Consider the following 15,272-nt stretch of genomic DNA (forward strand, 5'->3'; position numbering starts at 1 on the left):
CTGCACCACTGCACTCCAGCCTGGGCGACAGAGTGAGACTCCATCTCAAAAAAAAAAAGAAAAAAGTTTTAAGCTGAAGAACAATCTGTTCATTTCTGCATTTTAGAAAGCCCCAAATTCTAAAATTCTATTTAGCAGTCTCTGGCTTTCCATGATTGCTGCGTCATTTGTGGCTCACCAGTGTCATCCAGCCGATGATGTATTGCACAGCTACTAAATGCCTTAATTCTTGGTTACTTCTCTCACAGGGCCATGGGTGTGTGTGCTTATGTGTGTGTGTTCATTAGATCTTGGTTATAAATTGCCTTCTGGACTCTGCAGTCTACTTCCCTTTGGTCTAGAGAGGAAGCATACATCATACTCAAATGTCTTATTTCATTACAACAAACACTCATAAGGATAATTAGGACCAGGACTATTAAATTTGTGGTAATAAAGGCATGTAAAACTTCATGATCCTGAACTCTCTGCCTGCTAAAGATTCACTAAGACCATAGGTTCACATGCTGAGAAACAAAAGCCTCACAACTTCCTGGAGGCTTTTGAAGAGCTGTACCTTACCATAATATCACTGAAACTTACAGAGTAGTTAGAAGAAAGGGGAACATCAGTTGGGTTTTTATAGATAATTGTTAGTAATCTACTTATTAAAAACACTGATTCTAGTGCTTTCTGAGAAATTTTCAAAAGACAATCCTTTTCTATTGTAAATTCCGTGCTAAAAGAGGATTAAATAAGGCATTAAATAAAGCTTAAATAAAGCAATTATATGCACAAACACAGATATATCAATATACATTGTTTAGGTAATATAATTAATAACAACATCTTCTCCCAACCCAGAAAATGTTTCCATAAAGGTAGTAGAGAAAGAAAAGGTTTATTTCAAACTTTGTAAAATACGGAATGACTTCATGCCAAAACTGGACAGTGAATATTATTAGGATGTATAAATCAGCAGCAACATTCTATTTTCAATGTGCCTGGGTAATGCCTACCAAGTAATTGTGCCTGTTTTCTTGCTTTTAATATATTTCACAATGTTCCTTAAGGAGGAGGAGTGAAAGAAAAAGAGAAAGAGATGTTCATGAATTAATTGAAATCCCTTCTTATGAAATACTTACTTTCCAAAGAAAAAAACACATGAGAAAGTGTTGTGCCTTGTGTCGAAGTCTAATTGTCCACTGCATACAGAAATAGCACAGAATTATCAAGGCCTGAATCTTAGGCCATTTTCTGCCCCTTCTCAGCAAAGATCTGCATAAGTAGCTAGAAGAACAATTTTAGTAATTATCCTCCATCTCTCCAGTGTTGAAATCAGTATGTCAGATCCAAAGGGAGACAGGAGGAGACAGAAAGAGAGAACAAGAGAGCCAACAAGAAAGGCAGAAAATATAAAGGTTAAGGCAGAAGATATTAAGAAGAACCTGGCTATGTGCAGTGGCTCATGCCTTTAATCCCAGCACTTTGGGAGGCCAAGGTGGGCAGATTGCTAGAGCCCAGGAGTTCAAGATCAGCCTGGGCAACATGGTGAAACCCTGTCTACAAAAAAATTAAAAAAAATTAGCCAGGCGTGGTGGTGCACACCTGTAATCCCAGCTACTCAGGAGGCTGAGATGGAAGGATCACTTCAGCCCGGGTCAAATCTGCAGTGAGCGGTGATTGCACCACTGCAGTTCAGCCTGGAGACCCTCTCAAAAAAATAAAAATAAGACAAAATAGTTTTTAAAATAGAAGAAAAATCTAGGAGAAGAAAGGAAAGAAAATATGCAAGGACTGTCGCAAATGGTACCTTCTTCACTCATTTCCTAGATGCCTCTCTACATATTCATACTGGAAAAAAATTATTATTGCAACCAAGTGATGAAATCTCTTCCATCTGTGGGCTTAGGATGAGAAAGTCCTTTCCCACCTCTGCTCCCTCTGCCCCACTCCTTAATGCAGGTGAAAAAACTCAAAAGCCCCCAAAAGTCCACAGTGAGACTGCAGGTCACTTACTGTCTCTACCAGTCACTTGAGATTTGCTTTGCTAGGTTTTTCATATATTCCTGTGCTTCATTTAGTGTTCATTTGTTTGTTTGTTTTTGAGACAGAATCTCACTCTGTTTCCCAGGCTGGAGTACAGTGGCACGATCTCGGCTCACTGCAACCTCCACCTCCCGGGTTCAAGCAATTCTCATGCCTCAGCCTCTCAAGTAACTGGGATTGCAGGTGCACACCACCACACCTGGACAATTTTTGTATTTTTCATAGACACAAGGTTTTGCCATGTTGCCCAGACTGGTCTTGAACTCCTAGCCTCAAGTCATCCACACGCCTCAGCCTCCCCAAGTGCTGGGATTACAGTGTGAGCCACCACCTTGTAGTTTTATCCATTCATTTAACAAACAATTTTTGAGTACCTGTTATACACCAAGCACCTTATTAGGCTGGGAATACAAAGGTGAATAGGACAATCTGCCTCAGGGAGCTTGGTCCAATGTCTTGCTTCTGAAAGCATGGTACCTGGCCAGCAGCATCAGCGTCACCCAGGAGATGGTTAGAAATGTAAGTTCTTATCATATATGGCGGCTCACGCCTGTGATCCTAGCAATTTGGGAGACCGAGGCAGGTGGATTGCTTGAGCCCAAGAGTCAGAATCAAGACCAACCTGGACAATGTAATGAGATCTCATCTCTACAAAAAGCAAGCAAAATTAGCCAGGCCTCATGATGCGTGCTTGTAGTACTAGCTACTCTGGAGGCAGAGGTAGGAGGATCGCTTGAGCCAGGAGGTTGAGACTGTAGTGAGGCGAGATCATGCCATTGCACTCTAGCCTGGGAAACAGAGCAGGACACTGTTTCAAAAAAAAGAAAGAAAGAAAAAATAAAGAAATGCATGCACTCAGGCTCTGCCCCAGAAGACCTACTGAATCAAAATCTGCATTTTTAACAAGATACATAGATGAATCTTACGCATATTGAAGTTTGAGAAGCACTGACCTAGTGGATTATTATTGGTGAGAAGATGAAGATACTTTTTGGTTTTTTTGACAGCATCTCACTCTGTCTCCCAAGCTGGATTGCAGTGGTGAGATCTTAGTTCACTGCAACTTCTGCCTCTGGGTTCAAGCAATTCTCCTGCCTCAGCCTCCCTAGTAGCTGGGATTACAGGCATGCACTACCACACCCAGCTAATTTTTGTATTTTTAGTAGACACAGGGTTTCACCGTGTTGGCCAGGCGAGTCTCAAGCTCCTGGCCTCAAATGATCCACCGCCATGGCCTCCCAAAGTGCTGGGATTACAGGTGTGAGCCACCATGCCCGGCCGAAGATATTATTTTATTTCATATCTCTTCCATTTGTTCAGCAAGTGTTTAATGATCACCTGACATAAATCAAGCACTTAGCTAGGAGCTGGGGGTGCAGGAGTGAGCAATATAGAGGAGGTTTTGATGGCATGGAACTCACATTCTGGCGTGGGAGAAGAACAGAAAACAAAGATACCTGAGATAATTATAGATCATAAGTAGCACTATGAAGCAAATAAATGGTAATATGATAGAAAGAAACCAAAATGAGCTATGACAAAGAGGGTGGTGAGAGTCTTTGGGAGTAAGTTATTTCTACTTTGCATCTTGCTTTCTGTTCAAAAACCCAGTCACTGGTCCTGAAAGAGTCAAAGATGACAACACTTTTGTCTTTCTTTTCTTTCTCCCCCGTCCCTATCTCCTTCCTCAGCACATGTCAGTGACACTATAGGTGCCACCAAGCAGACAGTCACATGCATAGCCTGTTTAGAAAGCTTGGCTGTGAGCAACTAAAAATTTAGCTGCAAACTAAATTATAAGTCTGAGAAAAAAGTATTATACTAGTGTAGTCCTTTTGGTTAGCATAAGAAGGCATTAGAGAATATATTTAGGGCTGGTAACTGGGGTGTAGCCTCCTGTCCAGCTGTCTTCCAGTGTCATATGCAGTACAGGGTCAGAGAGGGTGGATTGATGAGTGGGAGGGTGGCATACAAGTAAAGACCTAAGTCTTCAGCAATCCACTGGCCAATTACAAACAACCACAACAAATTTATCTACAAAGCTATAATAATCTATAAAACTAATTTTGATCAGTTAACAACCATTCAGCCCAAAAGTAGAGTGTGAACATGCATTTATGTTCAGTACAGATCCGAACCCCCAGCAGTTAGACCACTTGAGGGACATACCAATGATTGCCCAGAGAATATGTGTAGACCAGAAAGTAGAGGTTAGAGGTTCAGGTATTGCTCCTCTAGAAGTTGCATGTCAGGAAGAAAACAATGAGTCAATGATTGTGGCTCTCTTTCTGACCTGTGAGCATTGTATCAACTGTCCAACCATACATGTCATTACAGTATATTTAATACAGCAAATCTAAACCACTGTCAAGGAAAGGACATTTGTCCACTGGCCAGTTACCTATTACTGCAAAACAAATTATCCAGAAACTTAATGGATTAAAACAACAATTTTTATTATATTTCACAATTGTGTGGATCAGGAATCTGGGGAGACTTCAGCTGGGCAATTCTTCTGCTCCATGTACCATCAACTGGAGTAACTTGGTGGCATTCAGCTGGTGGCTGGGTGATCTGGAGGGTCCAAGATGGCTCACTCACATGCAGGCCCCCTAGCAGGGATGGCTGGAAAGCTGAGCTCAGCTGGCCTGCTCTCCCCCTCCATGTATAATATTACCAAGGCCTCTCCATGGGGTCACTCCACCAGGGGAATCAGAAACTGCTAGCATTCAAAAGATCCTTAACACCACTAATTATCAAAGAAATGCATGTCAAAACCGCAATGAGATATCACCTCACATCCCTTAGAATGGGTCCTATTAAAAAACAGGATAAAAAAAAAAAAAAAAAAAAGAAGACTGGGTGCAGTGGCTCACACCTGTAACCCCAGCACTTTGGGAGGCCGAGGTGGGTGGATCACCTGAGGTCGGGAGTTCGAGACCAGCCTGACCAACATGGAGAAACCCCATCTCTACTAAAATACAAAATTAGCCAGGTGTGGTGGCGCATGCCTGTAATCCCAGCTACTCGGGAGGCTGAGGCAGGAGAATCACTTGAACCTGGGAGGTGGAGGTTGCAGTGAGCCGAGATCATGCCATTGCACTCCAGCCTGGGCAACAAGAGCGAAACTCCGTCTCAAAAAAAAAAAAAAAAAAAAAAAACCTAAACAGAAAATTACAAGTACTGGTGAAATATGAGAAAATGGAAACCCTTGTGCACTGCTGGTGGGATTGTAAGATGGTACAACCTCTATGGAAAATAGTATGGGGGGGTTCCTGAAATAATTAAAAATAGAACTACCGTACAATGCAGCAGTCCCACTTCCAGGTATACTGTATATCCAAAAGAACTGAAAACAGAATCTCAAAGATATTTGCATACCCATGTTGACTACACCATTATTCACGATAGCCAAGAGGTAGAAGCAACCCAGTATCCATCAATGGATGAATGGATAAAAAAAATGTGATATAGACATACACACAATGGAATATTATCTAGCCATAAAAAGAAGGAAATTCTGTCAAATGCTACATGAGTGAACCTTGAGGACATTAGACAAAGTGAAATAAGCTAGTCACAAAAAGCTATATACTATATTATTCCACTAGTATGAGGTACCTAAAATAGTCAAATTCATAGAATCAGAAAGTAAAATAGTGGTTACTGGGGGCTAGAAAAAGGAAAAGTGGCCACACTGTGGCCTGTAATCCCAGGACTGGGGAAAGATGAAGTGGGTGGATCACTTGAGCCCAGGAGTTCAAGACCAGCCTAGGCAACATGTGAAACCCCATCTCTACAAAAAATACAAAAATTAGCTGGGCATGGTGGCTCATGTCTATACTCCCAGCTACTCGGGAGGCTAAGGTGTGAGGATTGCTTGAGCCTGGGAGGCAGAGGTTGTGGTGAGCAGAGATTGGATTGCAACACTGTACTCCAGCCTGGGTGACAAAGCTAGACTCTGTCTCGAAAAAAAAAAAAAAAAAAAGGAGGGAAGTGGGGAGTGGGGAGCTGTTCAACAGGTATAACATTTTAGTTTTGCAAAATGAAAAAGTTCTGGAGACCTGTTTTACAACAATGTAAATATATTTAACACTACTGAACTGTACACTTAAAAACTGCTAAGATAGTAAGTGTTATTATGTTGGGTTTTTTTTTTTTTTTACCAGAAAGAAGGAAAGAAAGTGCCAGGACTCTTAAAGCCCAGATTCAAAGGAAAGGGAGCATAGACCCCACCTCTCCATGGAGGAACGTCAAAGAATCTGCAGTCATCTTTAATCTGCCACACACACTGTGGGGCGCATGATGCAGAGAGCACCTGAGGACATTGATGATGAGATATTCTTTCTGGGAGACTGTACTCCACCTCTCAGAGATGAAGAGTAGCAGAAGTCCCTGTTAGAAGTAGGTGCCGAGGCCGGGCAAGGTGGCTCACGCCTGTAATCCCAGCACTTTGGGAGGCCAAGGCGGGCGGATCACGAGGTCAGGAGATCGAGACAATCCTGGCTAACACGGTGAAACCCCGTCTCTACTAAAAATGCAAAAAATTAGCCGGGCGTGGTGGTGCGCGCCTGCAGTCCCAGCTACTCGTAGGCTGAGGCAGGAGAATGGCGTGAACCCGGGAAGGCGGAGCTTGCAGTGAGCCGAGATCGCACCACTGCACTCCAGCCTGGAGGGCAGAGCAAGACTCCGTCTCAAAAAAAAAAAAAAAAAAAAAAAGTAGGTGCCGTTTGAAACAATAGAGTTGGGGAAAACGACAAAGCTTGTTCCAACAATGAGAAAAAAATGGCCTGGAATTCCTCCTTTACTCATTTTTACAACAAAGATTCAGGTAGCCATTCTGCCCAAAGCCTGACTGCTCCCTCCAAAGATTTTTCTCACTCAGTGCCTGCTTCCCAGCTCTCCTGACTGTGGGGGCTCCAGACCCTAATTAAAAATGTCAGATAGGAACAACGAGCAGAAACCAACCACAGGAGACATTTCAACATCTGTAAACACAGAAAATTCAGCCAAGTAGCATTTAGATAGCCTGGACAATGGGGCCATTATAAATGCTGCGCTCATGAGCAGTGATTCAAATGACAGCTTTGAAAAGGATTTGCAAAGAGCCCTTTGGAAATGTAACATGGGCAACTCCGAGCCCATGACATGTTACAAGGACAAACCTGACTGAACAAAGATCCAAAGCAGCATTGAATGACTTATCTATTCATTCCTGCTCTGTACAAACCTGAGAGAATGTGACATCTTTTAAATTACCTCCCCTGATAGGCAACATCCACGGTGCATGGGAAATGTTAGCAAAGTTTTTAAAAGAGCAGAATGTTTCATGAAGTGGCAATTACACCACACTGATGCTTCCACCAAGTTCTGCAAATTGTCCTGGTGTCTCACGGTCTTAAGACTGAAGAAGTGATGGCCACATCTGGAGAGGAAAATTCTGACTTTTATTTCCTTCCACTTACTCTTTTCACAAATCTGTTTGAAGAGCTAGCCCTTGCCAAGCCTTCAGGTGGAGAACTCTTCATTGTGCATACACAATGTTGTTGTAATAACATTCTAATTTTACTCCCCCAACAAAGTGTTTTCCTGATACTCTGTGGGAAGAAGTCGTATTCTGATCACCACTGGTTGTTATTATTCAGCCTAAGAGTCTGCAGAACTTATGCATGCCCTGGGGTTTCTGTTGCATGGTGGTGTCATGCGGTAGGAAGAAAAAAAATGCTCTGGTGGCAGTGTCTAAGTAACTCACATCCAAGCAAACATGCCCAGCAGGCCTTCTGATGAGCAGCGTGCACTCATGGGCAAGGCTGGGATTGGGGTGAGGCAAGCTAGGTGTCTAGGGGGCAAGCTTTTTGTTGTTTGTTTGTTTCTTTGTTTTTTGAGAGAGGGTCTCGCTCTGTCACCCAGTCTGGAATGCAGTAGTGCATTCATGGCTCACTGCAGCCTTGACCTCCTGGTCTCAAACGATCCTCCCACCTAAACCTCTCAAGTAGCTGGGACCACTGGTGTCCACCATCATACCTGGCTAATTTCTTTTTTATTTTTTGTAGAAACGGCATCTCGTTTTGTTGCCAAGGCTGTCTTGAACTCCTGGGTCAAGCGATCCTGCCACCTTAGGCTCCCAAAGTGCTGGGATTACAAGCATGAGCCACTGCGACTGGCCCTGCAAGTTTTAAAGAAGCACTCACCTCACACTTGCATGACCCTGCAAGTGAGCTCCTTAAATGTTATACCCTAAGCACTCACTTGCCTCTCCCTATTCCAGGCCTGGCTCACTGGCTTCACACTTTCATTTTCCCACTTAATCTCAGCTCCCTGCCCACCACAGATACTGTGGGTCAGAAAAGTACACAGTCCCAGGGTTGACAATACTCAACAAAGAAGAAACCTTTAATGGCCAGGTGCAGTGGCTCATGCTTGTAATCCCAACACTTCAGGAGGCCAAGGTGGGAGGATCACTTGAGTCCAGGAGTTTGAAACCAGCCTGGGCAACATAATGAGACCCCATCTCTACAAAAAAATTTAAAATTAGCTGGGCATAGTAACACGTGCCTGTGGTCCCAGTTATGTGGGAGGCTGAGGTGGGAGGATCCTTTGAGCCTGGAGGTGGTAGAGGCTGCAGTGAGCTATGATCATGCCACTATAGTCAAGAAGCCTGAGTCACAGAGCAAGACCCTGTCTCAAAAAGAAGAGGAAGAGGAGGAGGAGGAGGAGGAGGAGGAGGAGGAGAAGATAAGAGAGCTTAGAATGAAGGACTGACTATCAATAGTGAGATTAGGCCGGCGCAGTGGCTCACTCCTGTTATCCCAGCACTTTGTGAGCTGAGGTGGCGGATCACCTGAGCTCAGGAGTCGGGACAGCCTGCCAACATGGTGAAGACCCTGTCTCTATTAAAAATAAAAAATTAGCTGGCTTTGGTGGCATGCGCCTGTAATCCCAACTACTCGGTAAGCTGAGGCAGGAGATCGCTTGAACCCCGGGAGCAGAAGTTGCAGTTGAGCCAAGATAATGCCACTGCACTCCAGCCGGGGCGATCAGAGTGAGACTCCGTCTCAAAAAAAAAAAAAAAAAAAAAGTTAGATTACAGCAAGAATTAATGAGGGATTTGGCCGTATGAAGGCCACAGGTGACCTAAGACCCCCAGGAGCAGATTCAAGGAAAGGTTGTTGATGAATGAACCTGTCCCAGGCTGTGGGCCCAGATGATGAAAGGAAAGTTTTGTGAAACTGGGCGACAGATTTCCGCTTCCTGAAGAGAGCTCAGGATTCTTCTCAGAGAGGACGTCACTGCAGAGGCTTCCTTTTCCTTGCTGTCTTTCCCGCATGTATGTGTGTCACTGCCTGGGTCTGATATTAAAGCCCTTTCAAAACTCACCTCCCTTCCCAGCCCACTGAGAACATGGTCTTCCACCCTGCCTGGGATGCAGCGTTAATATATATGTAACTTCCTTTTGGCCCAATCTTCATACTTTTCACTTCATCCTGTGATGTCATAAGTCAATACCAGGCAGTTTAGCACAAGGAGAGAGAAACAGGGAGTTCTGGTTCATGGATGCCAACAATGATTCACCACAATAGCAGATTTTAGCTATTATGAAATTAGCATGACTTACTTGAGACCTCAAGAAAATGAGGGGACTGACCCTCCTGCCCCCCTTTTCCCCTGCCCCACACACATAGATGGCCCTCTGTGGTCTCCCTATTCATCCCTCTACTTACACTTTTTTTTTTTTTTTTTTTTTTGGAAACAGAGTCTTGCTCTGTCACCCAGGCTGGAGTGCAGTGGTATGATCTCGGCTCACTGCAACCGCTGCCTCCCGGGTTCAAGTGATTCTCCTGCCTCAGCCTCCTTAGTAGCTGGAACTATAGGTGCCTGCCACCATGCCTAGCTAATTTTTGTATTTTTAGTAGAGATGGGTTTTCGCCATGTTGACCAGGCTGGTTTCAAACTCCTGACCTCAGATGATCCGCCCACCTTGGCCTCCCAAAGTGCTGGGATTACAGGCATGAGCCACAGTGCCCAGCCAATTTTTTTAGTGGCCACATAGTATTACATGGTGTATATGTACCACATTTTCTTTATCCAGTCCACTACTGATGGGCACCTACGTTGATCCCATGTCTTTGCTATTATTAATAGTGCTGCAACAAACATATGAGTGCATGTGTTTTTTTGGTAGAAGGATTTATTTTCCTTTGGGCATATATCCACTAATGGGATTGCTGGGATGAATGATAGTTCTGTTTCAAGTTCTTGGAGAAATTTCCAAACTCCTTTCCACAGTGGTTGATTGTTTTGCTTTTAATAATATCTAAAGAAAGTATTCCTTTCCGTAGGGCTTCTGCCAGCATGACTCAATCTCAGATAATCATTATAAACTAATCATCATTACGACATGATCATATTTCAATTATCCTCTGTGTAGTCTGGGTACATTAAAGTAACTGTGAGTTCTCTTGCTGAGAGAAGTTCATTAAGATCATAATGTGGATACGATATTTTTAAGTGTGTTGAAAAACAACGGGGAACATACCAAAAGCAACAACAGAATGATCCAGAGGATTCTCTAGCACACATTCAGAAACCATATCTTATCCTGTGTTTTGAAGTGCTTTGTGATGCAAAACCTCGGCCGGGCACAGTGGCTCATGCCTATAATCCCAGCACTTTGGTAGGTCGAGGCGGGTGGACCACTTGAGGTCAGGAGTTCAAGACCAGCCTGGCCAACATGGTAAAACCTGTCTCTACCAAAAATACAAAAATCAGCCAGGTGTGGTGGCACATGCCTGTAATCCCAGCTACTCGAGAGGCTGAGGCAGAAGAATCGCTTGAACCTGGGAGGCAGAGGTTGCAGTGAACCAAGATCATTCCACTGCACTCTGGCCTGGGTGACAGTGAGACTCCATCTCAAAAGTAAATAAAACTAAAAATAAATAAATAAAAAAGTGCTCTGTGATGCAAAGTCTAACAGGCTGTTTCCTTTTGGCCCAAATATGCCACACCGTGACCAGCTAGGTGTATTCACCCAACTTCCTGATATATAAGATACCCTTAAGCCCTGGTTCACAGTGACAAAAATCTATGAAAATCATTCAAAGAATAGGGTTAATCATACTGTATGAGGTCTAGTTGTGTTGATACAGGATCAGTCCCTAATCTGTTGGAGAAAAGGAAAAGTAATTATTCCCTGAGAATTCATCCAAAAGAAACAAATTTTTTTGTGTGTGACAGGGAGAGTCTTACTCTGTCACCCAGGCTGGAGTACAGTGGTGCGATCTACACTCTGTCACCCAGGCTGGAGTGCAGTGGCGCAATCTGCACTGTGGCTCACCACAACCTCGACCTCCCAGGCTCAAGCGATCCTCCCATGTCAGCCCCTTGAGTAGCTGGGACTACAGGCGCACCACCACACTCAGCTAATTTTTGTATGTTTTGTAGAGATGGGGTTTCTCTATGATGACTACAAGCTGATTTCAAACTCCTGAGCTCAAAAGATCCTCCCATCTTAGCTTCCCAAAATGCTGGGATTACAAGTGTGAGCCATAACACCCAGTCAAGAAACATTTTAAAATATAAATAGATCTTTATATAAAAGATATTCATATTTATAACAATAAATCAGAAACCTACCTATATGTCTGACAATAGTGAAACAGTTGCGAATGGAATATTGAGCATAGAGTGGGAAGGAATGAGAATGAAGCAGAATATTACACGGCCATTGAAAAGTCATGCTGGTGGTGGGGCATAGTAGCTCACACCTGTCATCCCAATACCCTGGGAGGCTGGGGAAGGTGGATCACTTTAGCTCAGGAGTTTGAGATCAGCCTGGGCAACATGGTGAAACCCTGTCTCTAGATTATAAATTAAGTAAATAAATAATAAAAGAAACATACTGATGATATGGACAGTGGAAATGCAGAAAATTGTCTTTAATGTAATGTTAAAATGTTTAAAGTGTCATCTATACTGTAATTACAATTGTATAAAATAATTGCACATTTTGATAAGGAATGGAAAGAAATATAGGAGGAAAATTTGTGTCGAAGTGATTGAATTGTGGGTGATTAATCTTTATAATAATTTCTTTTGTAGCTGCTATAATATTGAGTTCAAAATAAAACTTGGAAAGAAAAGGAAAACACTCAAGTGACACATTTTTCCATGCTGAGCAGGAAAGTCAGTGTCTTGGGAACTGTCCACATTTTTCCTTGCTCCTTCAAAGCAGCCTGTTAATCTTGACCCAGATGGAGGCAATACGCATGTTCTTCTTGCTGGGAAGACTGTACTGTGGGTTGAATGGAACAGAAATCTCAAACTTTTCAGTATTGTTTGGTAACAAATGCAAAATGCATTTGAACCATTCATTGGTATAGTTTTTCCATGACAAATATTATGCACAAAAATCTTGCAGACGGAAAATGATGTATTTTTTCTCTCCCCCCACCCTTTTTCTTTCTCTTCCTTCCCATTTCTGCAGTTCTGCTAAGCCAATATTCTCTAGAATGAGCACAAAACAAATCGAATAACAGCTTTTGTACATCAACATCAAGAAGGAATACGCCTGAGAGAAATCAGAGTATAGAGATGAATATGAACAAGAATGGAACATTCACTTGTCAACGCACTTTCTAAATCTAGATCAGCAGAGATGGGAGTGATTTTCTGGAAAGAGATGTGATCACGGATTAAACACCAGCTCATTGGAAACTGTCATTGGATAAGATCAGAAAACATTCATGAAAAATCATATTCAGGAAATATATTACAAGAAGAGGAATATAAATGCTCTAGAGTTAACATGTAAAATATATACGTACTGAGGTTTGTAAACTGTCCTTTTAAATCAAACTGAAAACAAAAGCTTTAACCTTTCAACAGAATTTTTAAAAAGGCAGTTAGTTCTAAATTATTCCTATCTCATTAGCCAAGAGGCTGATCAAGTGTCATTTATTGAGGAAGCATCTTAGAAAATGACTCTGAATGTTTTCATAGGAGCCGTGACCTTTGATTCTTCATCTCTACTATTCATTTACTTCACTGTGTAATCAGTTACAACCACTCAGTTATTAAGAGACGTAATGCTTCAAACTTTTTACCAAGTCTGTATTGTTTAATCTGTCCATACAAGTCATTACTGAGAGAGCATTTATGCCATATACTATTACTCCATCAAGCTGTACATTACAGGAAGTACATCTTTACATCATAGGTTCCCAAGCAACATAGATTTCCCTATCTTTCAGGAAACAGCATCAAGGAACTCTGAAAATATAGAAAAGTTCATTTTCACCTTGGATGCTCACATGTAATATTATAGGCTACTATCAAATAAATACATTTTTTCTAATTCTCCCTAGTACATGCGTAGGAATTTAATATACTTTATAAATAGGTATCTAAAATATCTCCTATGTTTTTCCTATTTCTTTGCCATACATGTTATCAGAAATTCATATCTTCTATTTCCCTTACTGACGGGCACTCATTTTTATTTTTTAGAAATCATTCCATTAAAGATATTTCTAAATAATAGTAAGTGGTACTAACAAAATAAATAATAATTTAATAGCCTTAGAAATAAATGACTATATACTTATACAGGCTGAAAAAAACTCGGTAGGAATAAGTTACCTTTTTGTTTACTAGTGTTGGTTTCAAAAGTACTCAGATTCATTTTAGTTGGCTGACATCTGGAAGGAGTTAACAACTAACCAGTTGACTTCAGCAACCATTTGCTCCCAGCCTTCCCCTGTCACCACCCTCACCACATATCCCACCAATATCCAACAACAAAGAAATATTTAACATTGAAATCGCCCATTACCTGAGAATGACCACAAGCTAAAATGTACTTGTGGAAGGGTACTTAGTGGAAGCCAAACCATGTTCTATTCCTGAGCAGAAAACATGGACATGTAGAATGCTTTTATTCATATATTCAAAATTAAGAACAAATCAGTATATATCGCTAGAACATCAGATGGAGGATAACACAGGAAGTGATACAGATTAGGGTTCACTTCTCTTACCCTCTCTCTGTTAGGACCACATTCCTATTTTAGCCAAATGTTTCTGGTGCAGGCCATCTTTTCACCATAAATGGCATGAAACATAAATGGCGTTATGTTTCAAATGGCTAAAAGCATATAACAGGTATGCTCAAAGGAGTAAAACCCAATTCACAGAGATGCGGCTTTTCTAAAGAACCAAATTAAGGGAATACTTAGTATCTACAACTAAAGTATTAATCATTCTGAGGATTATTTGTTGCTTTAAGTATTAGCTCCCTACTGCAACCATAACACCCTACTTACTACATTTAATTACACACAACTTTTCAATAATTCATATTTTATTTGAAGGGAGGTACCTGTCTACTTTATCTACAATAAAAACAAAAGGTATTGGCTTTCTCTAATCCATGCAAACCACAAATTCCATCAGGAGTCCTACATCACTAACAGTGGTGTAAACAAAACTAAGAAAGTACTTCCTATCCACATGCGAATGTTTTAAAAAAGTTTTTGCCATAAAACCTAAGTGTAATTTAGCATACCACAGTGCTCTGAAGATGGGTCATTGACGATGTACCATTTGTATATAGGTAATACATATGTAAATCACTAAATGTTAATTAAATATAAGAAGTAGGTTTTTATCTTTTTAAAAAAAAAACAAAAAAAGTGACTCCCTTTCTCATTCTGTTCTGTTGTATTGTGTCCAAAAGTTGTGTGTAATTTTTTTAAGGTCCAGGAAATGTAAAGAAATTTGTTGGAATATCTGAATTTCTGTAAAAAAATAAAATAAAATAAGATTTTGTTACTTAAAAGAATTTTTGGTGGTGTGGTACATATTTGGTGTATTCAGTTTCTGTCTTTGTCCAGTGATCCGGTGACAGCTGATGGTTCCATTGAAGTAACTATCTCAGAAAATCTCCCTCCTGCTGGATTCCATATCTGTCAACAGCAGGACTCTCATGTAGAAGGCATGGTTAACATCTCCAAAGCCTCTCCTAGCCAAATGTAGGAATATTTCCAGCTAATTCTCCATACACTCAGTGGAATGAAATTGATAACTAAATAAACAGCTGGACTACTCAAGTAAAACTTGACCTGCAATATCCAATTGCCCAATCTCCCCTTTGCAAATTGAAAACAACCAACTGTTCCTCGCACATGAGCAAACCTTCATACTGGGTATATGAAGCAACAACACTTGATAGTGGGTATATGTTGTCT

The 15,272-nt window shown here is 41.5% G+C and overlaps 1 long non-coding RNA gene across 1 annotated transcript in view; it reads left to right on the forward strand.

Annotated features, from left to right (window-relative positions):
* LOC108531290 (uncharacterized) overlaps window positions 1-14,863 on the forward strand; it is a 72,136-nt gene extending 57,273 nt beyond the window's left edge. Inside the window, exon 2 of the long non-coding RNA XR_001886123.1 lies at window positions 12,512-14,863. This is a non-coding gene — a long non-coding RNA (uncharacterized LOC108531290). The remainder of the gene's footprint in view (window positions 1-12,511) is intronic.
* Window positions 14,864-15,272: the final 409 nt, after the last annotated feature.

Source organism: Rhinopithecus bieti, unplaced genomic scaffold (genome assembly GCF_001698545.2).
Source record: "Rhinopithecus bieti isolate Rb0 unplaced genomic scaffold, ASM169854v2 scaffold_7414, whole genome shotgun sequence".
Taxonomy (NCBI): domain Eukaryota; kingdom Metazoa; phylum Chordata; class Mammalia; order Primates; family Cercopithecidae; genus Rhinopithecus; species Rhinopithecus bieti.